This window comes from Seriola aureovittata, chromosome 15 (genome assembly GCF_021018895.1).
Source record: "Seriola aureovittata isolate HTS-2021-v1 ecotype China chromosome 15, ASM2101889v1, whole genome shotgun sequence".
Lineage (NCBI taxonomy): Eukaryota > Metazoa > Chordata > Actinopteri > Carangiformes > Carangidae > Seriola > Seriola aureovittata.
Window position 1 is genome coordinate 10,630,453 of NC_079378.1, and position 26,798 is coordinate 10,657,250.

At 40.1% G+C, this 26,798-nt stretch overlaps 1 long non-coding RNA gene across 3 annotated transcripts in view; it reads left to right on the forward strand.

Annotated features, from left to right (window-relative positions):
• The window catches only part of LOC130182648 (uncharacterized), a 305,937-nt gene that overhangs the window by 149,057 nt on the left and 130,082 nt on the right, over positions 1–26,798 (forward strand). The gene's annotated exons all lie outside the window — the stretch shown is intronic.

Sequence of the window (26,798 nt, forward strand, 5' to 3'; positions counted from 1 at the left end):
AATGGTGAAGAGAATACGAATGAAGTTTCAAGGTTGTTGGTAACAGTGCAGGCAGGGAGGACCCAAATACAGACTCAAAGACTGGCTGAAGTGAGGATGGAGTAAGGCTTACAGGCAGATGGGTTCACAAGCAGGCAGGTGGATAGACAAGCTGGTGTGCAAGCAGACAGGTACAGGCAACATGCTAAGACACGCTTGGGAGGCAAGGCAGGCAGGCAGGCCGGCAGGCAGACAGGCGAAACTGGTTCGGTGGGCTTCGGCGAAGGCAGGACCACTCCGGTGAGCAGTGCTGAAGGCAGTACCGCTCCGGTGGGCAGTGACGAAGTCAGGACCCATCTGGATGCCAAGCAAGAGGGCCGACGGTGAAGGCATGATCTCTCTGGAGGCTGAGTGGGAGGGCGATGGCGAAGGCGAGTCCCCTCAGGAGGTAGAACAGGGTATTGGGTCCCGGTGACGGGAGGCCCTGACTGGCTGACAGGTGAAGCTGAGAACCAGACGCAGAATGATGCTGGCAGTCTGATGATCTGGCTGGATCTCGTCCGCTGAGACGACGGCGTTCGGAGTAGGCTTGGCAGCGGTGGCTGAGATGACATCCAACTGATGGTTCTGGGAGATGTGGCAGTGTGTCAGCAGGGACTGTCGAGTGGAGATCAGGCAGGGCGTTGGCCGGGGAACGATATACAGAAAGGTGATAAATTAGAGAAAAAACCTTCCTATCAAGGACTGAGGAAATGCAAAAAAAAAATACAAATACTATAACCAGACAGTTACAGCTCTTTAACACCCAGAACTAAATACATACATACATTTTGCTCAGAATTGTAAAGCTGTATGTATTCATGGACCATACATAAGTAAATTGTCAAAAGTAAGTTTATAAATATGCAACAATTTTACTGCACGTTCTAGTTTTGTAAATACCGTACCATATTTGGGAAATCTGTGTGTATGCATGGATTTTGTGCAGACACATTGTTTATTCATCTGGGGAATGTTTCATGGAAGAATGGTGTTCATCCCTCCAGGTGGGCCAGCACCTTACAAAGACACCATGTTGGTTTTTCCTTCAATTTGTCACGCATCTGTGCAATGATATCACTGCCAAGAAGCAGTAAAATGAAAATAGTCAGGCTCAGGTAGATAATTTGAAAAAACAAAAAACAAAACAATGTTATGGTCTCTCTTTTTAGTTGTTAAGATGCCTGTTCATTCACCAGGTTACCACTGCAGGGTCTTACCCAGCTCCCTGGGGAGAAAAGAGATTTTAATAATGCTCTACTGCTGATTTTAGGATTCACCACCTCTCCCTTATTTATTAAAGCCCTGCAGTTATTTTTGTGCTGATGCTCTTTTAGTGTTTTCTTGTTTTTCTTTGAGCACTCGTCTCTCTCTCTCTCTCTCTCTCTCTCTCTCTCTCTCCTACTCTCCCTTCGTTTTTAAAAAGGTGTCTAAGGAGTGAGTGGGATGCAGGTGTTAAAACCAAAGAAAGGAAATACATCTTTGCAAATGGCATCAGTGCTTACCTCAAACTGGGTTTATTAAAACTCTGTGGCATAATGTAAAATGAGCCACAGTAGTGAATAAAACACTGAAGTCTTGCATTTAATTCAGCAGAGGGGGAGAGAGAAAGAGATGAGCTGCTGTTTAATTTCCTCGCAGAAAATATTTGGTTTGATCGTTTCCATATGATGAGTATTTTATAAAGGATTGGCTCTTGCAATCGCTGAAATTAAAAATCCCCCCCCCCCCCCCCAAACATAATACTGTTATTTTTATTTCATGGCCGTTTTTTAGCACTCTGTGGAACGGACCACAATTCAAATTGAAAAGTAGCGTTAAGATGCATTTCTAATGAAGAGTCTCCGGTGATACGTTGGATATCTCATGAATCAAAGGCTGGATTTTAACAGCAAAAACCCAAAGTGTGTGAAATTAAAATGTCCGCAGATGAAAATAGGCCTGATAGCTCACACATGATGATGAGCTGTAATAAACCGAACACCGGAGAGTCCGGCTTGCCTCGGGGTGTCCGGGGGACTGGGACAGTTTAATTGAGGTTGTATTAGGGACCTCTAGGGAGGAATTTAACTTGTCAGGCTAATCATCACAATGTTGGCCTCAGGTCAAGGCCCATTTTCATCCATTCCATCAGAGAGGCAGGGTCACTTCAGTCAGCTGAGGACTCTGCAGTCAGAAACCAGGTCACTTAGAAGGGGAATGGTTATGTTGATTAACTTTTAATTAACAATCATCCTCTGGGTCGCCATGTGTCCCAAAAGTATTGTTTTGGCTCTGTGGAGAAATAATTCTAGGGTCATTCAAAGTGCTGTAAAAGTTTCCTCAATCTGTGTGCTGAATCAAACGTCTCTGTATGAAAATGAAAATATGCATTGTTTTTTTTTTTGTTTTTTTCCCCTGCAATTCAACACAAATGTTGTCTTTTCTGTTTAATTTTGGTTCTGTTTGAAATGACCAAGTAAATCATCCTTTTCTTTTGAAGTCTGTTTATGTCCCAAGGGTGTGAATAACTTAGTTGTGCTTCTTTGCCTAAAACATGCATATTTAAGGGAAGAGAAAGCAATGAATCAGCTTGTTTGCATTTAAATTAGTATCTTACACCAGCATGTATTGAGAAATAATCTTGCAAGTCTATCAAGTAATTCCATGAAGGTGTAAACTGTACCATATGCATATATGCTAATACTATGATTATAATTAATACCGGGTACTTGTGCGTAGAGACTCAGTGATTCACTAAAATCTATTACTTGAATTTTGTATCGCATCACAATCTCTTTTTGTCGTAGTTTGAATAAGCTTTCTGTGTCTGTCGCATTTGACACCGAAGCCATGACCCTGATTAGCACATGTAGGATAAATGAGGATCCGGAATGTGTTTGCGATGTGAGAATGACACTCAGGATTCAGTCAGCAAATCCCGTTGACTCTGCAGTAGTTAGGGCTGGGATTTATCACCCACTGACACGTTTTGATTGAACCAGAAAAGCATGAAATTGAAAATAAACCGTTGGATGTATTGATCTATTTCCGTCCTGTGGTGGTATAAAAAGGTTCCTGTTGAAAACGGAGGCAGGATTTCATTTCAGCTGTGCAACAACAATAAATATCTTTCACAAGTTAGCAAACTAGTGAAATATTACAAAAATAATTTTCCAGAGAGATTAACCTAAAATGTAGAGGTCTTAGCTTCATATCATCTTTTTCATATTGCTGCACTAGCTGGTATCTACTTTTAATGTAGAACATTAGGACTGTAACTGTAAGCTCACAGGCACTGATGCTATTATTTAATAGAATAACATGTCAGTATAACTGAAATCTAAGTCGGACTGGTGGGTTAAATCCACTGAAGTGAAGTCAAAAAACTTCAGGAAACTTTAGTTGATAGTTTGGAATGAAATTATTGCTGAAGCCAGAGGGAGAGAATCTAGAAATAAGCAGAGAGAGACAGAGACACCATTGTCAACCAACCAGCTAAGCCAAGGGCATCTTTCTTCCATCTAGATGATTGTCCCTGATCCCCGCAATTATGTGTGCATCCCACCGTATCACAGAGATCTTATACTGGGGGCAAATTAAACAGCCTTTTTATTGCTATTGTGGCCTTCTGTATCACTGGGCTGGGTTAGTCCATTACCTCTTTTGAGATCAGTGTGCAGCAGTACAGAGGTGAACCGAGACATGCGGGATGAGGTCATGACAGATAAACTGCAGTTTAGCTGAAGGAAGTGAAAGTTCAGAAAAACGCTACGCGTGGGCTCATGGACAGAGAAACCATCTTTCATTGGGATGAAGGAAACTAGATGTAAATCTGCCGTAGAACCTTTGAGCAAGATACATGGTCGGTTCCATCAGGGCAACGAGCCAAAGACGTGATCAAATAAATTCATTTTTGACAATCATTAATTTAACATTGGTCCATACCTGCCCCTGTTTTATTACAGCATCATACTGTTCACTGTAATAAAAAAAAAAAAGGGAAATGAAGGGTGATACTGAAGACTAAGAAATACAAACACTGATAAAAAACACTGTGACCAAGCTGTGCAAATTGCACTTGGCTTAGGTGAAGGTCATCTGCAGTAGGTTACAAGCCTCTCCTGCAGTGACTGTTAAGTGGTTTTTGTGCTAATGAGATGCAAGATGCAAAATAGCAGCTCCGCCAAGGACAGGGACAGGACACAATAGCAGCGGTGGAGATAAGTGGGAATGGATTTCAGTCATTCCTGGTTCATTATACAGAAAACATGCATGATGTGAACAGAGCTTTCCATTAAAGCTGTTAAAATGGGGTTTTGGGAGGATTAGCACAGTTTATCTCTTGTATGACTGTGCATGAAGGAGACTGAATCAAAGCATGTAAATGACTGAGTGATTTTTTTACCACTTAATCTTTAATGAGAGCCCAATTAATTAATGTCAGTATCGGTTCAAGATGGTATTACAAAACAAAAACTTATTCAATACAGGAATAAGTGCATATAAGCAGAAATAACAGTATGGATATGTTACACATGTGGTCCCAACGTTACATCAACTTTACTTTTATTGACATTGCTTCATAATGTTTCATGGTTTTAAAAAAACGTTCTAGAAGAAAAAAACAAAGATATTCCAATAAATTCAGTTAAATTTGATGTAAGTTTGAAAATTTTTCATGCACACTACTGATAAAATTATCTTATTACTCAGGAAGAAACTGCTAGATAAGGAGAGTAGTAGTATAGTTGGCTTTTCTGCAGTCTACACATCTTCATATGTGTTAATAAAATAGCAGTATCTTGAAGTATCTGACACACCAGGAAACGGCTCTGGAAAGTAATTTGTGCCAAATCTGCTTGAATTTCTTCTTTAAGAAAAGAAACATTCTCTCTCATAACCTGAGGTATATTTTCTGCCTACAGAAGCCAAACTCGCCCGAGGCGCAGCATAATTGATCCGTAAAATCCTGAAACAATGTTCAGGTTGGCAGCACTTTCTCAAAACAGGGCAGAATGTCCTTTCTTTCGTAAAAATGTCAGTGGAATGGATATCTGTATTCAAAACGTTGCACGACCAATGGTCTGCTCAATTGTAAAAGGTCATAGGGACTCTAATGAGGTGCCTGCTGGGAAAATAACAAGCCCCTTATGCCTCGATAGACACCTCCCCGTGTCAGTAGAGGTCAGCTGTAGCGGCATGGAAATGCTTCACCTCAGAGAGGATGGCAGTATTGCGATGAATGGGACTTTTTTTTTTTTTGGTTTTAATACTTAATCTGTTTTGTCAAATCAAGTAAATGTAGAATTTGAAAGCTCCACATCACCCGAAAGATGGACCAATATCAAGGAAAAGGATGAATTATTTATTACTATACATTAACATTAGATCATATTAATCTTTCTGACATTTTTCTGCCAGTGTCCATCACCACCTAATGGTTAATAAATAAGACTTTGTCCTCGCAGTTCACATCCAAGTACTTTAATCAAACCTTTGTACAACATTAGGGACACTAATGCCTTTTCAAAAAGGAAAGTGAACCCTTTAACTCTTGCGCTAATTCAATTTTCAAAACTGGTTCAAGTGTTGTTTTCAAAAACACTTATTAGAGTCTACATATGTAATCAGATTCCGCAATCACTTGGCAATCGCCCATGCAACATTTAGACACGGTATGGCGTCTCGAAAGCTCCGGGGATAAAATGTCGTTTTCTTCCACCCCTGGGTGCTTAACTCACTGTCACAGAGCCGCAACCCCTTTTGACATTTGAGAGAGTACTCATACAATAGCACACAATGGCTGCTGTCGTGTGTAGGAACAGACACTGCTCACATGGGAGGATGTGAGTATTATGTGCCCGTGCATGATACTGTAACTGGCAGAGAGACATGTTGAAACAGAGCGTTGTTGTCATGTACTTGCATGTGCATGCTTACGTATGCATATGTAATCATATATATATATATATATATACACACACACAGATGTGATTATGATTGCAGTGACAGAGCTGCAGAGAGGCAGAGCTGTTCAGAGTGAATAAAGGTGAGAGCACAGCAGTGGGTGGGAGAGAGGTGGGCTGAAGCAGTCGTCTCCGTGTGCAGGTTTTTGTGATGAATGTGGCAGCCGCTGTGGTATTTGACGTCCTTCCGTCATGGTTGATGGATTGTGGGCGAGTGGAGCTTTCTGTGTTGTTGACACCGCACAGCAGCACAGTGGATTTGATGTTTGCTGACAGTTTGTCACACTGCTGTTACAATGATCTTTGGGTGGTGAGAGAGAGTGAAAGAAAGGTCTTGAAAGAGTCGAAACAGGGTCTTGCATTCGGTTGCGATACGTGTATCACTGTCTGTAGGGTCTTTTGAAGTGTCATGTGAGTAAAGAGCATATGCAGATCAAAGCTGACTTTTCAAAAAGATAATGAAAACACAGCTCATTTGACGTTATGCTTCCCATAGTCACTGACTTTTCAGCTCTTGTGATAAAAACTAAAACTTGTGAACCTAATTCAGCTCCAGAAGAAGCAACAACTAAACAAAATGAACCCAATAAAACACCACAACTCTGCATACAACACCTCACTGTAAATGTTTACTATCCACTGATTTTTATTCTTCACATAAATGCATGCTTTCTATTTTGCAGCAAAGCAATGCAGTTCTATGGTTTCGCAGCACCTGGAACATTTTGGTTGAAAAGGAGCTACAAATGAGCAAAAAGGTTAAGAACAGCAGACAAATTAATTAAGAGCTATTCATTTTCACAGACAGAGGCCAGCTCAAGCCAAGTCCCACTCCCACCAATTCAAATCTTTAATTATCACTAAAGTGTTGTTTGCTTGCTAACCTGATGAAGCAATGATGATGATCGTGATGAAAAACGGGACTGGCTTAGCAGAATGACCCTCAGAGCTCAACTTGGGCTTAACTCTGATCTCAACCAAGTTAATACTGAGACTCAATCTCTGAGGATTAGGATGTTCTGGGACACTCTTTTTTTTTGCCAGTTCATGGTGTCTCTTTCGTTCACTCTGCAGGGTTTCTATAAGACAGTGGCAATTCCCCTTAACTCTCTCTCTCTCTCTCTCTCTCTCTCTCTCTCTCTCTCTCTCTCTCTCTCTTTATATATATATATATATATATGCATTCCCACGAAACTCTTCTAAAGCATATTTTGGGCCAGAAAAAATATAAGAAGGTGTCTCAGCCATTACTAATTTAGAGTAGGTATACATTTGAACAAGTGATGTGAACTGAATGTCTTGATTTCTTTCAGTGTGATAATCAGGGACAAATTAAAGGATAGCTTTGGACTGTTTCAAGTCTGTTCTAACACAGTATACGCTGGATAGGTAGATAGATACTTTATTAATCCCTATAGAAACACAGGAGCTAGACGAGTTATAGGTTGTTTCGAAACATAACTTCACTGTTAAAGATGGGGAACAAACCCCACAGTTCTTGTTTTGTGCAAAGAAAGGCTTTTGAGACCGTGTTGTCTTGCTGAGCATCAGTAGAGGGAGATGTCCCGGTGGTTGCTTGTACGGTTGCAGGAAAAGGGAGTACGAGGCGTCTCCAATTTACAGTTACAAACTTGGCAGACTCTTTTTTTGTTTTTACCTTCAGACTCTCTTGCTTTAGCCCCAGTTTCTATGCATAATAAGGACAGACAGTGAAAATTGTTTGCATATGTGTTTTTGTTTCTAGGAAGTTCTCATAGAAGACTGTAACTTTGGAAAGTACCCACTTGATTTGGCTAACACAGGCAGTCTGTACTGCTCTGGGATGCATTTTTGTGAGTGAGTGTAATTTGATTAAAAAAAAAATAAAAAAATCTGATGGCCACACACTGTCTGACATTTAATGCTATGGCAATTTAAACAGACTGAGAATTTGTGTTCAATATTGTTATTAGCTGAACCTAAGTAAGCTAATATCCCTTAAGTGGTGTCATGTGATTCGCACTTTGTAACTTTCTTACTCATGAACCATGAATGCTGTGATGGCTGCTGTGATGCTAATCCAATGTTAATCCAATATATATGCAAATTCCTCACAGGCGCAATAAAGATGATGCTTCGCGATGCATTATTAATATGTTTCCATACCAACCAAAGCAGGAGTCGGAACCGAATGATCACAGTAAACTTTAAGAACTTTAACTTCTTAAGATTCATCAAAGTCAAAACCCTCTTTGAAGTGGATCAAGGAAAATGTAAATGGGATTTGGACTTGAGCTCGAGTACAAAGAAAACTTCTCATACCTTCATAAAAAGTTTAATCGTGTCAGACAATCTATTACGGCTTCCTTCAACTGAGCGTGTAGAACTTCTGAAACGTATAAAAAATGTATGTTAAGCCTGTTAAACAATTAGTTTAATGTACCCTCACATGTAGCCTACACAGACATTTAACCAACACATATGCGCTAATGTCAACTGCTTTTTGCTCATCTGCTGTAAAAATTTGTTTCCCAAAATGCAACATTTAGTCAGAACTGATTAACACTCGCACTCCTTTCTTTATAAGGACTTTGTAATGGAGAGTTATTTAAATGGATTTATCTGCTCGTCTCCTCTTACTGTAGCAGACAATGGGATGTTTTGATCAAATATTTATTGCCGGGAGAATTGACAAAACATTGTGCCACTGCCAAGAGAAGGAAACGATGCAGGGGGATGGCTTTCTCCCAACTTCATTTCAACTATACACCACTGGGTGTTAGAGGAAGTCAGGGGAAATGATGGAGGTCAAGTGTGGACTGCACCAGCATATCTTGCAGCACAAGCTGATAGTGATTTTCTTTTTCTTTTTCTTTTTTTTTTTTTTTTTTACAGTTATATATTTTTGCTTCTCTTAACATTTTTGAAACAGTTTGATATCTGTTTCATACCTGTCGGAGGCTTTAATATTATAAAAAATGGATAACCTCTACCAGCACGCTAACCTTCCAGCCTTATATCTCTCTCTTATTCTTACTGCCTCTGTCACGCATATCACACTTTACTCCCTCTCTGCCATTTTCCAAGTACTGCCATCAGATTATCATTACAAATCAAATACATACAAGCCCTAAAACACATTGAAACTGTTGCTAAAGGTATATCATTTCAGATTTCATTCAAATCACAGCCCTACTCAGACATGATGGGAATTACATATTTGATTTGTTAAGCAGCAATTAAGGATGTATGGTGTAGTTAAATCATTTAATATTTCAGTTTGAATGGTGGAAGCGTTTCCTGCATGACAAATACTATCTCAGTGATTCTCGACATTTTAGATGCAGTGACAAACTTTCCCTGAGGGATGAAAATTCTGAGGATCCCCTGTATATCCATGGATTGAGTTTAGGGATTTAAAGACTGGTCCACTGGGCTTATAGTTGGCTCTCACCTCCGCATTTTATTTTATTTTTTTCGTTTTGGCTAACATTCAGCTTCTGGCTATTGAGGATACATTTGCATGACATGCATGTGCAAAGTACTGTTTAATGAGATAGCAGCATTTCTATTTTTGCAATCTACTTGACCAAGCTCAAGTTTGGTCACGTCAACCTGTCCTTGAGCAAGAGAGTGAATTACTACCTTCTAAGTCAATCTGCAGTTTCGCTGAATAAGAGCTTCAGGTGAATGTATTAGATCTCAACCTCAATTCATGTCCTTGTAGACCATTTGCCCTGCCACACAGAAAACCACTGAGCCAGAAAATAAATCATACCATGCCCTCATGGATCCGTATGCGCTGAATTTCCTCACTACACTCATGTTTTAGCCAGTACTTTACCCAAGAAAGTCCTGGCAAAGCTAAGCATGCGGCGGTCCTCCATGGTTTGGCTCAGCACCAAACTCATTGTCTAGCGGAAAAGATCAGAACTTTGTGACACCCAGAATCGATTTCCTTTGTGAACAATGTTCTGCTAATGCAGGGAACACTTTGACATTTTAAATAAGAAAGTGTCAGTTTGAAAGTTGTCGGAGAGGCATTAAAAGCGATCAATGTGTCGTGCAGGATATTGCCAGCGCTCCGACGAGGAACAGTTTCAAGAGTGATTAGTTTGATGTGCCTCTGCCAGACAACAATGTTTGATAGATTGTCAAGTCTGTATCATTACCACCACCACCGCTCGCCTTTAATCTTGATTCATGCTGCCTCTATCAAATTCTCAAACATCTCCTCCCACGACCCCTTCGCTCTTTCACCGGCCTCAAAGACCGATATCAAATGAGATTATGAAACCACCAAGCTGATTTTGAAGGAGGAGGTGCAGCGCTCCATTAAGAGGCCAGACGCAGCATAAGAAGGACAGTCCATCAGTCATTGTGTGGATGTATCGAGTCGACCTGTTATCTGTTCTCCACCTCCCGTCCCGATCAAACAGCACACAACAGGCACTCCAAAACAAATACCCGCCTATCCTGCGGGACAGCCCGCCTTTCTGGGTCACAGCTCGGATGAAAACGACCTTGACACCCGCTGCGGAAGCAAACACTCCAATATGAATTATACAAAGGCTAGAGGGACCTAATGAAGCCTTCATAGAGTGTTTGAGTAACGTAATGAACCGTGCATGCGGTGGACAAGTAAGGTATGACTGAATCAATAGTAAATTTCATTGGATGTTGTGACAGTATACTTCCCCATCAACAAGGCTCATTTGGCAGATGGGTTACAGGATTCCTTTTTTGTCATATTTGTTGTTTACCTGCGCTGTGTGCGTGCTGTGTTTGTGTGCTTTCGTGAGTGAAATCTGCCCCCCCCCCCCCTTTATCTTAAAATGATGGGAGGCAAGCATGATGTCCTCAATCTTGGCCACATAATGGACAAGACAGGGACTTGGCACCCCTGCAATCATATCCTTCGCTCTGTGCCAAGTGCAGCAGCAGGGAGCACATAGACGGTGTGAGTATGTTCCTTATGTGACTGCCTGTCACCATGATATGTCTCGGCGGGGGTGGGGGGGGTCCTAATAAATCGAACAATCTCGCAAGATAAATTGGCAAAGGGAAGCCTCGCAAAGCACTTAATAATCACAGCTAATTGCTCCATTCATTATCATTTCATTGGGAAGCCTCATAAGAGTCTTTGCTACATGGGAGTAACAGCAGGCGAGTATGCTGTCACGTGAGCCAGTTCTGTGTCACTCTACTTCTACAGAGACTTCCTCTGCATAATAATGTGTAGAAGAAAAATATACAGTATATAAGGAAGAAAAAAAAACCCTCTGTGGTAAAGAGGAGGGAATATCATGCTGGGATCAAATGGCACAAATACCTCCAGGATTATCCATATGCTGGTAATGATGTAATAATTACAGGGCTTTGTAGATAGAGGCAGCCACCAAATGGTATTTTTCTATGAATATACCTAGACATGATGAGCAGGCTAAAAAGCTTTTTCAAACATGAAAAACAGCATGAAAAGACTTACGACCCTGTACTTTGAAAGACTGATGCCGTGGAGAGGCTGAAGGAATAGAATGAATTTTAGATCACCAGTGTCAGTTTGCAGAGGGTTCATCAGTAGAATAAACCAAATGCATATGCAAGTCCTTGATCTAAAAAACATCTTTCATTTAATGTCTGAAGTCTAAGCCAGTATTCATCCTCAGTTGTTTTGTCTTTGCCCTAATCAAGTTTATTTCTTCTCCCACTGTCAAAGTAACAAAGATGTCAGCCACTTTGTGTATATGTTAAAAAAAATCCTTCATTTAAAATATTAAGATAAAAAGAAATTTACAAGGATGTAAGATGAAATGTCATCTTCATCACTGTCAGCCTTTGGTCTTCTCCCTGAAAGTAATTGTGCACAGTACAACTGAGGACTTACATGCAAAGATTTTTTTTGATCACAGTGGCCAACTTGTGAACCCAAAAACAACTAGAATGGCACTCAGGAGAGAGCATACCTCTGCCAAGGCCAAACAATCCTACAAGTCTTTTGTTTTCCTCTAAAGCTTTATTTACTTATTGTCTTTAATCCTTATGTAAGACAGCTGCATGGTTTTATAACCTGTTGTGTGAAGTGATGTTATCCGCATTATTCAGTTCATACAGCTCCACAGCTGTATGACCTGTGTCATTGCTATGTCACAACTGCTATTGTTGTTGTTTGATTTTATTAGTTGCATGTTGAATGAAATACTGATGTAAGTATTCCTAAATGCTGCTGGTGCCATATGCACTGTTACTGACAACTCTGTATGCAGGCTAAAATAGATTCAGCATTTTTCTTCCACGACATACAGCTTATTATCTGGATCTGTCATGGACATCAACACAAGTTCCATTCATTATTCCAGGATCTGCCCGTTTAACCGCCACCAAAATTGAATAGGTTCTTCCCATCTTTCCATCACATTTGGTCTAAATTGGTTCAGTACTTTTTGCGTAATCCAACCCAATCAACCAACCAACCAACCAACCAACCAACCAACCAACCAACCCAACCCAACCAACATGGGTTAAAGCATTGTCTTCTTGGTGGAGGTAATGGAAAAGGAGCTTATACAAGTTCAAACAGGGAATTATGAGTCCCTACTTTAAACTCTAAAATAACAAAAAGGAAAGACAAACATTTTGGCTCTGGGCCTTTTTCAGCACCAAGTGTCCGTTTTAATGAACTCTGTTTACAAAGCAGTGTTCTTATAAAGATTTTATAGTGTAATATTCTCCCCCAGTTTTCACAAAGGGAAATCTTTCTTTGATGTGGTATTTGTTGGGCGTCTGAGGGAGTACAGGAAAATTCCAGACATGGTGTATAAATGGAACTGGAACATCAAATTCTAATTAAAAAGAGAAAGCTAATGTTGAAATGACTAGGAGTTCACTGTCTTTTCCAGTAAGAATAGTCAATAAACAACATCTGCATATTTATTCTGTCTGTATCATAATGCAAAGCACTCTACTCACTGGTCATTTTGCACCTCATTTAGCTGTTAATACAGGCACTATTTTGTGCCTCACATCTCAGAATGAGAAAACATAGAAGTCATTCCAATTTCCACTGACTTTTTTTTTTTTACTGTCCTCATTGCAGGTGGTTTAGATCGGAGATAAGAAAGCAAAGTTACTTGTTGTTAATAGCTTCTGTCACTGTGAAATGGGCCTTTATAGAGTCTTGTTTCCTTGTAAAGATTGCAGTCAAGGATGATAACATTTGCAGCAGGAGAAGTTGTATGCAATTAACATTTTTTTGCTGTTTTGTTTTGTGCGCTTTAAAGACACGTCACCAAGGTTTACTTTAATGCCTTTTGCACATAATAATATAAAAATGATAGGTTAAAAAACACATCATTGTATTGAAAATATTGCCCTAACAGTTGAAGCTCCACTGATGATAAGCACCAATTTTCACAACAAGCTCCATTCATTATTCATTCAGTCTGGCCTTTCTGTTGCACTCATAGCTTACAGAGGGGATCAGAAGTTTAGAGAGGCATGGATAGGGAGAGTTTGCTGCAGGGCGACAAGTTTATTTACGTTGGTCTCGACATGAAAAACGCTGGGGAGCGATGTAATTGCCTGTGCAGCTCTGGTAAGAAATGCATTTTTTAAAGGAAAGATTGACATCTTTACTAATAACAGCATCCATACCAAATCGATAGCATGTACTGATAGAAAACATTCAATTTAAAAAAAAAAACGTGGTCTTTCATACCTACACAAATGCATATGAGAATCATGCACTTATAATAAACAGAAAGATAACAATTTCATATTAGATCTGCTGTATGCAGGCAGAGGGGCATCCAAAGACTCAAACGCACATCTGTTAACTTGAGATTTCCTCTGAGAAGTATCCATTTTTTTGCTCATTAAATGCTTGCATTCTCAGTCTTTTCTCAGCTATAAACAAACTCTTCCCCCTTGAGCAATCCCTAACACTCAGAGAGAAGAAAGAGTTCTTACTTTTTTTTTTTTTTTCAGCTGACTCTATCAAACTTCATTTCAGAATTGTCTTCAGAAACCTACAATAGAATAACAAACATATCTGAGTTCATAAGAGGGACTCTCGTGTGAGTATTTCAGATGACTGACACTCATCATCCTGGTGCAAGATGGTGAAACCATGTGAACAGATAAAAGGATGTAGTGATCTTTTAAGAATTTTGGCCTCTCAAAAGCTTCCTGTTGTGGCCAACGTTTCCAAAGAAAATGTTTTACAAGTATAAAGGATAAATATGTCGAGATCGGTATTTTGACACAATTTCTGGAAGTTTATTTTCAGTATATTCAGCGTTGTTCACCAAACATCTGTTTACTTGAGCATTTTCTCAACACTCAGGTAGCACGTTTCAGGATGAGGAGTCGTTATTCACACCTTTGGTTGTAGTAACATCATTGTTACGTTGCCAATAAATGTATATTTTAAATTGATAAAATACATCTATGCACCTTATGAACAACACTGTTATTATTCCTACATTGTGTTGTTTGGAGACACGGATCTGAAAACCCTAATTTTCATTCACTGATGTGCTTAGAATGAAGAATTACAGGCAAAATCCCGTGGTGTTAGAGGCTTCATCGAGCAGATGTTGAGATTTCCCATAATAGGTGTAACGTTTGATCTGCTGGTTGCACTGGAGGGAAATTCAGAGGACCACCAAAGTAAGTAGGTTTCATTATCTAGGAAGATGCATATCAAAATATCATGGGCACTGCCATCACTATGCCTCCAGCATGGCTAAAAATACCAAGTGTGCATCCTCAGTCATTGTCCATGCACATACAAGCAGCACTCTGAGCTGGTGGATGTGATTTGGAAGATAGAGTACGGCCCTAGATGTCTGAAGAAAAATCCCTCGGATGTAAATATTTTCAGCGCCGTTCCCCTTGATTTATTCAGTAATGTGCAGAATCATCATCACACATTTCATCACCTTATTTATTTTGCCTTTACCTGACAACCTGACAGATTATTATTCAATAGGCTTATGAAGTTCATAATACATCTAAAAGTTCAGTGCTGGATTAAGCCGAGTTGACAGGGAAATCCTTGAGAAGATAAGTGTCTTTGTATCAAACCACTCAGACAAATGATAGTGCTCAGCTTGCCCACACAGCTACTCAGTAGGACAGGCCGATTTCTGACAGAGGCAGAAAACACATGGGTGGAAAAGGTAATTGTCTTTGCTTTTCTTCAAAAGCTTTGATGTTTAGGAAATTAAAGACAAAATATGAAGCGACGTATCTTCACTATCCATAAAACGAGTACTTTAATAGCTATTGTGAAATTTATCATCAAAGACCTAACTGAAACCAAGTATTGGTACGCACTGCAACTTTGAGGTGTGTTCATTAAATTCAACTCCACACCAAAAGGGCTGCTTGCAAAAATGTGGGGTTACCTACAAGACAACGCTCCGTCTTTGTAGTCCCTGCTTTCATAGTCATGTAAAGGCACAAATCCTTTCGTAAAGCTTCTAACCTCAAACTGATTCATTTTAGAAACAATGTTGCGTGAAATGCAGGTGATGCTGTGGAAGCTGTGCAAAAAAAATAAATAAAAAATCTGCACAGCTGGCCAACCCAAGAACACTGCGGCATTAATTGCAGATTGACTGAAGATTTCTTGAATGCATTAATGTGTAATATTACAACAATCTCTTAGAGCACATTGGCACTGCAAACATAGGTGATAAGATTTTGACCACCACTATCTTTAGATGTGTGAGCATGCCTGCAACGAAACACACACTCCCACTGCCGTTGTCATGTTATTCCACTGACTGGAGGTGGTAATGTGCAAAAAAAAAGAAAGAAAAAAGCTTATTAATGTGCCTGCAAAGACAGTGTAGGAGAAGACTGCCAACTATCAAACATGGATAATGCACAATTTAGAAAAAAAAAAAAAAGGGCTTTGCAAATGTTTTATGAGCAACTTAATTCATTCAACACATTTTTAGGCCTCAAGGATAAACACTCCTCTTGTTGAGGAAAAGTGAATATTACCACAACTTTCTTTACAAGAAAGCTCCACCGCATCTCTTTAAGTTTCCTAAACTTAACCGAAGTTAACCAAAGTTTTAGTTGCTGTAGCAAAACTTGAAAAAAGAAAATTTTAATTAGTGTGCAGGAAGAGAAAAAAAGTTATTATTTCGAAAATCATGTTCATGTTCACGTTTGCGTTTTTTGTCCGACTGTGTCAGGCTGTAGGCTGTACAGGTTATACAGTCATTAGTTCAAGTTGTAAAAGTGTCTCCTTTTCCTTTTAGGCAAACCTCTCAAAATCAAACCTGCATGAGTCTTTTTGAACTTTCAGAACTGCTAACGGTGCTGAATGTAATCCCTTCCATATTTATTGTATAAGTAAACACTAATGGAGGTAAGCAGTATAGATCTGAAAAAGAATGATTCCTGACAGGAAATCTATTTTGTCTACACAGCAAGCATGCAGCTTAAGGCTCTATTTCTGAGACAATACACATCCTCTCCCTCTCTCTCTCTTCAGTGAATCCCCATGTCATCAGAAATTCCTTCCCTTCCTCTTTCATCTTCATCTTTTCAAAACAGTTAATTAGCTTAAACCATATTCCCAAAGCTTGTCTGTCATTGGTATAGAAAATATGCTGTAAGACACCAAAAAAAAAAAAAAAAAGTTTCACACCTCACAGCTTCAGGTTGTTAACGCACAAACACAAGCATGTATGCACAAACACACAGACATATGCAGCCTAATTTCGCTTCCTGTGTTATGATTTGAATGAAAATGATTGCCTTGATATAGATGAGTGGTTGTAATTATTTTCAAATCAAAAATGTTATAAAATCTGATTATATCTCATGCTCCAGATATGCTTGTTTAAATGGATGTTTTTAAGAAGATTATCATCTGGAATGCTTTGTGTCACACACAGATATCAGAATTATGAGGAAGAGTGGCTTCTGAGACGGAGAAAAGCCATGACTTGATAAAAGCAGATGCTCTCTGTTAAATGTTGTTCTGTGGTGACTTAAGTGTCCTCGCCTGGTAGCCAATCATCAATATTTCAAACACACAGGATTTAATCTTCACAATCTGCACACACCATCAAAGTGTTTTGCATGATAATATGGATTCGCCCTTGTATGTCTTTGCGTCTGTCTTTGTGTACCATTTGGCTTGAATTATGTAATTATTTGACTTTCCCACTGGGGTAACCTTGAGCAGAACAATCACCAAATCCCTGCTTGCTGGATTCTCTTTTGATAGGGTTAAGGTAGACCTTCGCAAGGTTTTTATGAGGCTTTATTCAGTTCCCACACTTGCTCTTTTTCTCAAGCAACTGCTACACGGCTTTTTACTTTAAAGTATTTTACGTTCACTTGTTGCACCTCCCCCTCCTCCATTTCCCCCACATTGCAGGTCACCTCAGGCTAATGAGGACAGATTCGCAGGTGAGAAGAGGCAGTCGTTACTCTTTCTCCCCAGATGACAAATGAAGTTGTCACTCTCCTCAAAGTGTGAGTGGTCATTTCAGGCTGCGCAGCATCCGTATTTGTGTTGCCACCTGCGTTTCAAGCTGTCTCCAACTGGCTGTAATAGCTCCATCAACACCTGGTCAGAAAAGCCGCCAGCAGGGGGTGGTGTTTATCCTCTCAATGTCAAATGAAACATCCTGGGGAGTTGAGATGGGCAGATATGGGAAGTGTGGTCCTGAATTGTCTGTCTGTTTTGATGCTTTTATTTGATTTATAGGGAGCAAGACAAGAGTTTAAAAGTGATTTCATTTTTACTCAGTTTGAAACACCACTAAATCTTGTGTAGTATTTTTCACATTAACATCCATTTGACTGCTGCTCTTTACAACAAATAGTACAAATACGTCAGGCGGTTTTCTCACCAGCTTCTTCTTCCTCCTCCATTCAACACATCATTACAAACTCTGTCTCGGTTTAAGGATTTGCAAGGGCAGTTTTATTACCCAAAATTGTCACTCGTGGCTGATGCTTGACCGTCATTCTCTTTTGACAAAGGCTTGTTTTCTCTCTCAGCGTTGGTGGGAGGAATCAGATGAGGCTTTGAAGTGGAGGGTGCCACAAACACACAGCTGAGCTGTTAATGAACAGCCTCTGTGTGGAACACAATGCTTTTGTTCCATTGGTTGGTTGTTTGGTTGGGTGGGTGGGTTGCCGAAGAGTCTGCAGGGATATGGGAGATGTGAAGGGTTTTGAAGTCGAGTCATTTATTCTAGGCTGTCAGCTTCCTTTGCCTCCTCTTCTGTCTCTATACATCCCTCCCTTCTCCTCTCTTTTTTTTTTTTTTTTCTAGTCCACTTTTGTCTTAGGAGGCTGCGCCTGTCTCACTGCTCCCAAGGCGCTTGGGCAGCAGCATTTATTTAGCTGTTGTTTAGCTGTTTTTGTGTGGCAATCTTCTCTGTCTTGTGTGCTTTTGTGGCTTTATATTGTGTGTTTGAGTGTATGCTATTCCCATATGCAAACACTTTTAAAGGCACTGTGTGTGTATGTGTGCGTTACTCTGCACTTGAACTTCAAAGGCAGGCTTTAAGAAAGCTTCTCTGTGCTGTCTCATGCAACTCTTGCCCCTTTAATGAGGTTTCATCCTTCCCAAGACTTTGTGGATAACAAGACAGAGTTTGTGGAGAAAGGAGATATGTATATATTCTTGTTTGTAGTGTTGGTATTACAGATCATACAGTTTCATAGAGGACTACGGTATAAATATCTCAATCACCTCATATATTATCAACCTTGTTGCTGCAATAATTTCAGGAAATTGAGTGCTTCTTAACTTTATAGACGGTGCACTCTATTCCTGAGTCAGAGTAATATTTCGAAATAAAATTTCAAGTGAGAAATAGGCCACGCACTTACACAGTCATGCTTCATTTAGACTTGAATGCTTCAATCAGAAACACTCTGATTAAAAAGTTGTTGGTTAGTTTTTAGAGACGCTGTGTCACGTCATCGGGCAACTTGCTCTCAGCAGATTCATGACTGGTCCAAGTTCAACCTGCTTAGCATGACCGCTTCTGTAGATTGATGTTTTCCAGACTGAAAGCAGCTTTATATAGCTGTATATCCAAACTTAACACATTATTATTTACACCAGTTTAGGCCTGAGTAAAAAAACAAGCAGTATCTGATGTAAACTTTTCTTTTTTAACATCTGGATGTTAGAGGGGATGGATGTTTGTCTGGAGGAACGTTAAACAGTTCACCTCCCCTTGGACCGACTTAAGGAGAGGTCTGTTGAGCTGTTGGGGGGAATAGGTACAGTAAGTAACAGTAAGTGCTGTCTCCTGGTAAATTGCCGCTTTTACAGGAACAGCATGTAATAGCATGTTTAAGTATAAATTGCTTAAGTGAGCCTCCATTAGATTCTTATCAAGAATCTATTTCCATTAGTTAGAGGGAGCATTGATCAGATTCTGGCAAATGTGTCTGGCAAGTGCATTTTCACTGAGTCAGCAGAGGATGTGTGTGTTTGTATATATGTGTGTGGGTGTGTGTATCACATATGTATGCGTGTGTAGGGCTGTGTAACTTTTGTCCGGTCACCGCAGTTTATTAATCATATGCTTTTGAGGTTAACCTAACTTTAACTACCCACCTAAAAAAAAAAAAAAAGCTATGGCGTTTCCCGCCTCTTCCTCTGTTAGGCTTGAAAATAATGTTTAATTCATATGGAACATTGCACTTCATGGTTTATGTTCAAAGATTTTGTCTAACTCAAACAAAACTAATCCAGATCGGATTAAAAGATAGGTTCACATTTTTACAATCTCTTTTAAAATAATAGAGTTATCGTTCACTGTAATTGTTTCTCCACTCCGTACTTGCCACAAAGAGAACCCCTCTTAAAGCAGTTTCAGTATAAGTGATGCGGGGCAAAATCCACACTTTGTGTTCTGTGCTAAAAAGCATTGTAAAGTTCAGCCAAAGTTCATTTGAGGCCTCAACAGTCTGAGTTAGCCAAACCAAGTGGGTACCCTCCAAAGTTCCACTTGTAAAGAATTCCCTCTTTGTGTGACTATCTCTCTGCAGCAGCTCAGCAAGCAAACACTGTTTATAGAAGCAAACATTTCACACACAAAAGACTGCAGTTATGGAAGATAACCACTTGAATCATCCAACTCAGGCTGCTCGAGCCTCATGATAGCTTCAGCTAAACTGTACAGCACATTTTTACTCAGAATGAGAATGACCATCACTTATATTGAAATTGTGCAGCTGGTATTGACCAAGCGACCATTAACCCTTACCATGTACATATGGGCGCGTGAGTATTGTATTGAGATCAACTTGAGAAACTGTGGACTTATCCTGTATTGGTGGCACTAACAGGAAATGTCACAGGGTCACAAAAACATTGAGATTTGTTCTTGGAGGTCTGTGAATATTGTATAGCAAATGTCATGTAAATCAGATTACTTGTGTTTTTTTGTGTACAAAGTCAGCCGGTTAAGCTAAGGTTGGCGCTAGAAGAAAACTCAGATAGGGAGCATGAAGTCGTTCAGTAAATTTGGAGACATACTTCCCCTCTTGTTAAGTATTGTCAAATGGAACGTTTGACCTGACAGTGGCACTTGACAATAGGTCAGAATGTTGCAAAAATAACTAGGAATGCATCATCTGGGGACCATATCGCTGGATATGGATATGTGGATGGACTGACAGACTGACTAGTGGACTAACTGTCTGACCCTGTTTTCCAATGATGAAAGTTGTGCTTTTCTAGCAGGCTAAGAAGAGCACCGCTCAGTTTGGAGAGGTCATGTTTGCAACCAAGATTTAAAAATGAGAGGAAATCTTTCATGAAAGGAAAGAGCATGTTCTCCAAGGCTGGGTTTATTGTGATTGTAACATCAGGCCTGGGAGGGAAACCTGCTGGCAAGTGTCCAATAGAAGGTCTAATAGCATGAGGCTTAGGCAGACTCAGCCTTAGGAAGTGATGCTGGGCCTCTGCTCTGGTGGGCTTACCACCCACAATTCTCCCAAAGAGTCTGATGTGTTAAGAATCGAGTCAGATACTGACTGTAGCTGCAAAAACTAGCACTTGGAGCAACTCCTCTTTGTTGGGGTCCCAGAGCTAGTTTAGGAAGTGGATCTATACCAAATACATATTGATGGGCTCACCTCTACATCTAGCAGCAGCTCAGACAAGACCAAGAGGGCCGCTTCTATGCGATCCTCTCTAAATGAGGTCCTGGTTTTCAGTTAAGGAGTGGGGCGTCCTCTCTGGGTTGGGAGCAAATGGTTGCTCCAAGTGAGGTAGTTCAAGTACCTCTGGGTCTTTTTCCGAACTGAGCATATATGTATGAAATGGATGGATGGAGCACCCTCAACAAGTATGCTAAGATACGTAAAATCCTCTGCAGATTACCATATTTCATACATAAATGTATACTTTTCTTATAATCAGTAGAGGCTTTCCTCCCGCTGCAATGCTGCACAATGATAACAGTTTTGAAAAGAGCCCCTCCCACATGGTGTGTTGGAGTTGACAGCCAATTTAAGGTTAGATTATACTGGAAAACACTGTGTGAGTGTGTGTGCGTGCATGTGTTCAAATATGTGCACGTGTGTGTACTGTAATAGTGGGTGTGAGAATATATTACTACAACAAAAAGCATTTGTCACTTAAAACAATCTTGTGTACCGTTATTAAAAGACTGAATTATTAATCTTAGTGTTGCCTCTTCTGCTTTTTGCTTAATAGCATCTGTGGTTTGGCACAGATGCATGTATTTGTGTGTGTGTGTCTATGTGTGTTTGTGTGTGTGTTTTCCCTAATCTATCATTCTTTGATGGATTACACACAGCTGAGAAGCAGCAGTCAAATTGGCTATTAGAAAAGCTTTATTAACACTGTAAATAATGACAACAGGCAGTCCTTGGAAAGCTTCAGAAGACATAGGGCTGAGATACTGTCACACGCTACTGAAAAGTTTCTCAGCAGATAAAGAAAGAATTGAACCTAAGTGTTTATATTATAACCAATAAAACCTGTACATAATGCAGTATATAATGGCCATATATGCCATTTTTGAAATGTTGATTTTTTTTTTTTCTTCCCCAAAATGCAGTATTTTATTTTTAACAACATGTCTGGATAACATATTTTCAAATCCCCACCCCTTTAAAATTTATATTCACATTCACTTCTTTACATTATTGACCTATTTGTATTTCAATCATTCATAAATGAGAGATTCTCCCTTGTGTGGCCACACATATTCACCCAAGCTGTGCATAAGTGTTTAGTCGGGGACATCTCAACAGAGGCAGAGGAGAGAGCATAAAAACACACAAGAAAAAAAACAAAAAACAAAAAACTGACTTGAAGACACCATACCACTTACAGTCAGCTGTCTGTATACCTGAATTGAAACACATCATCTAGTATAAAAATGAAGTTTATTTTCTTGCGTGGAAAAAAAAATTAAACAAATTTATATCATATAGTTGTCATGACTTCAGACCTACCGTATTTCAAAGCAACAAAGCCAGATTTGTTGTTCAGCTTGAGGATGAAACATTCTGATGAGATTTAATGTGAGGGGTGCAAGTCTATTGTTTTGAGCTGCCCATTTGCTGCCATGACAGTAAGACACCTGGGGGAAAGTTTGTTCCTCCCAACTACCTCTTACTCCTCTACAGCCCTGACTCATTGCAGGTGTGCGTGTGTCTGTGCGTGCACGTGGGAGACAGAGAGAGGACAGACAGTATGTGTGTGCGCATGTAGACGCAGCAGTCGGCGAGGGCTTGTACGTGTGTTTGTGCGTGGGTCCTTACGCGGCTGCTTACGTGTCAGTAGACAGACACCCTCTGGCCAGAGCCAAATAAAGTCTCTTCACCTGTTTGTGGCCTTTGAGGAAGACTGTGTGTGTCACCTCCCAGGGGCCAATGCCATGCTGACTTAAAGCCGCTGGAACAATCAGCAGACTCTACAAGGCCGGGTCAGATAGAATACCCTCAGCCCCTCTGAGTCCAGGATCAGGAGCTGTTTTGTCTCTCTATATATGCTGGGTGACTTAAGCCCAAAGTGGATGACTTTAGAGGATAAGTGTAGTGCATGAACTGAAAGAGCTTAGCCCAAGACTTGGACTTTGCTTATGGAAATTATTTTAAGGGCGTTCAGTGTTGGAATTTAGGGATTAGGGGCAATGCCCCAGTAAGATGGTTTGACTTGTATTTCCATACTATCTCCACTTGTTTCCATTCTGAACATCTCTGGCCAAAGGTTAGCAGGCTGGCAAAAAAAAAAAAAAAATGGTGATTTTACAGCAACACTGAAATGTGGGACTTTGGATTCCACCCCAAACCCCATGTTTTTGGACCATTAGTGAACCAAATACTGTATGTGTTGTAGGCAGTTTAGCATAACACAGATGCTCTGAAACATCTGAAGATTGTGGTGCACAACCTCCTTTTGAATCTGCTGCATCTCACTGGAGTCCTCCCTCTGACCACATGTCGAACGCAAGTAAACTTTTTTCTCCTTTTAATCCCTGCTCTTTCGATTTATTTTTTGATACCAACTCCTCAACTGCAGAGAACATAAGATTACTGTTGATTCTCGGGATGATTCTTGGGATGGACAGTATGGGGTGCTCATTTCAGTATCATCCCTTTAACACCCACCTGCCTTTCTGCGGTAATCAGCCTGAATTAAGTAAGTATTTTTCAGATTTCAGACCTTTATGTAGAATTTGGACAAACTCTCTGGACTGTCAAACCCAGGCCTGAATTAAGAATGAGACCCCTGTGCACAAAATCTGGCGATAGTCTTCTTTTTGGCCTTTCTCCTCATAGACTCCTCCATAACATCATTAAAGTCTAGGTCTCTGATGAGTTCTTCCTGTATTGACAAAAGAGATCAGGTGTTAATGATTCAGTCTTGTTTTAAGTTCATTTTGAATTCACCCCATGTGGGGAAATAGGTAAAAAACTGGGGCAGTTGAGCAGGTGGCTATTGCACGACTGTGGCTCTCTGCTCCCGTTTAATGCTGCTGCGTTACCGTCCTCCTCTTTGATGTTAGCATCGTCCTCTGCAGGGTTTTCGCTAATACTAGCAAACCGACTTTTGAAACATTTTGAAATAGATGGTATGTTTTTAAAATTTTCAGTTTCTCTGATATCCACTTCTTTTATTGCCATTGTCTTTGCTCCTCTGCTGCTCCAAAGTTTGTTTTCCATGATGTTATAAGAAGTATCTTTCTCACCACCCCATCTGACCTGACTTGTCCTCATCATGATACAGACAAGGCCAGAATACCAATCATAATAATTTTGCCTTCATTGGTTTGTACTTCAACACACACACATAGAATTCTTTAATTTGATTTGATTTATAAAAAAAAAAAAAAAAAAAAAAAAAAAAAAAAAATCAAAGCCTGGATGAGGCTGCAGTTGAGGTCGGAGGCCCCCTTGAGGTCTGAGGCCGCCAGGCACCGGCCCAATCAGCCTGGTTGATAATCTGTGCTTGATAAGCCCACTTTGAATATTGTCTCATGGGATCTAGATGTTTTTGAAGCAGAAAATTCTTCTCCTTGAAATTGACCCAAGCTTGTAATCACGATTGTAATCAACACTACTGGTGTACTACCTTACTTTCATAGTTCAGCAAATCACAGGTATAGCTAGAAATGTGTGAGTTACACCCTCCTCCATCTCTCACTTGCACACACATACGGTATATATGGTAACTCCCGTTGGGGTCTTGCCACCCCTATAGCTAGATCACAGTGAGGTCAGTATCATTTCTATTCAAGCTGGTGGAAATAGCTTTCATAAATATTCTATTATGTTTAGGAAAGCTGAGACGATAGATATTCCCATGGCTTTCAGCTCAGAGGGAATGGCTGAAATACAGCAGGTTTATGAAAAGCTTCCCTGACCTTCAGAGCAACCTTTCAAAAGCCCAGTTTCCACCATGATGAAATCATGCCCTTTGAATAAGGGTCAAACTAAACCAGGAGATATGACAATGTTAATCAGTTGTCACTCTGGGCTTACAGTGTTTTCATGTCTGATTTGACTACAGTTGACTTTGCTCACCTCTTCTGACATTAACATCTCAATCGTGTCAGAGGTTGAGACAGGTATAATCTGTCCTGCAAACCCCTCCAAAAACCCGACTTACCGGCTGTCAATTTACACAGTCTAGATTGAAAACAATTTCACACATGGTTTCAGAGGAGATTTCTGGGAAACAAGCTTTTAGATCAGTTTGTTTCTGTGAAAAGAGCAGAGTTCGTGAAGCTTGTCTCTTGCCACAGAGCTATCTTTTGAATTAATCAACCCAGGGGATTGCATGAGGTAGAATGGATAAAGCAGCAGTGGTGAAATTACTTAGCTGTAACAAGAAAGTCATTTCTTAAACCACCTCATGAATTTAAACACTTTAACTTAACAAATTGTGATTCACCCGTGTGATGCGACACAGCCGGTTTGAATAATCCTTTACATGCCGTCATCCAAAACATCATCAAACATGTCATTGTGTGATTCTGAAAGAGGATGACTTTAATCAGGAGATTATCTACATTTAGCTTATAAAACTTAAACATGGCGACATCCAAATATATGCTGAACTCCTTACTCACAAGTAGGCTGGGAGATGCATACAAACTCACCCATATATAACCATTTACCTGGGTATGGACAAATGATATATTGTTTTAAAAACCTCTTCTTCCTTTTACAATTCTTTCACCTGTGATTATCTGTCCTCCCAGTTGACCTCTTAGTGATTTTATATACTGAACAATAAGCAGAAAATAATGGATTATGACTCTACATAAGATTTAGTTAATATTAAGAAGTCTCTTATGCAGTTTCTTGTTAGACAATTACACTAATGTTTCACATCTCTTGTACCTAAAACAAATAACTTGCTGCACATTTACGATGTCTCTTATTCCGTGAGTGGGCTTTTACTTTGGAACTATAAGTGTTGAAAGTATCTTTCCCCGGCTAGCTCATGTTACAAAAGATTTACTACAGTACAGTGCATTTTCTTTTTTGCTGGGAAGTCATTTTTTAAACACTGAATCGATTCTATAGTTTTTACTCCAACTGTGGAGAGCTAACTCCATCCATCCATTAACTATATTGCTTATCCTTTGAGGGCCGTGGGTGGTCTGGAGCCAATCCCAGCATCTATTGGGAGAGAGGCGGGGTGCACCATGCACAGGTCACCATTCAGTCATAGGCTTGACATATAGAGGCAAACCAGTCACTCCTGTGGACACTCGAGAGTTGGTAGATTAACATGAAAACTCAGAAAGGCCCTGGCCGGCTGGCAGGTTCTAACCTTGCTGTGAGGCAATGGTGCTGCACCGCCACATCACTGTGCCACCCAGTCAGTTATGTATTATTTATAGTTAAGTCCTGATGTGTAGTTACAGCCTCACATTACCATACACATACAATAGAGAAGAGATTGTAGTAAATTCCTTGCATAGAGATTTTAAATTTGGGATAAAAAAAGATCACTGGCTTTGGATCAGTGCTCTATATCAGTTTGATATCCTAGGTTTAGGTATTGGTTTGTAATAGTTTATAGAAGTTTATGATTTGTTTTATTTTCTTGTGTGTGGTTTGCTGAAACCAAAGTGTGACCAGCATGGCATCTTTCCTCTGTGCCAGTTAACTCTGTCTCATCTGTACCCCTGTCCTCAGCCATGATTTCTGCAGCGTGAAGACTTTTATTTCTTTGTGGTATGATTGATGCTGTGATATTTCCTTCAAGGACGGGCAAATGCCATTCCGCTTTCAGTATGTCCAATCTGCGTTTGCATTTGAACCGAAAGAGCAGCGGGAGTAGCAGGAAATCAATGCTGT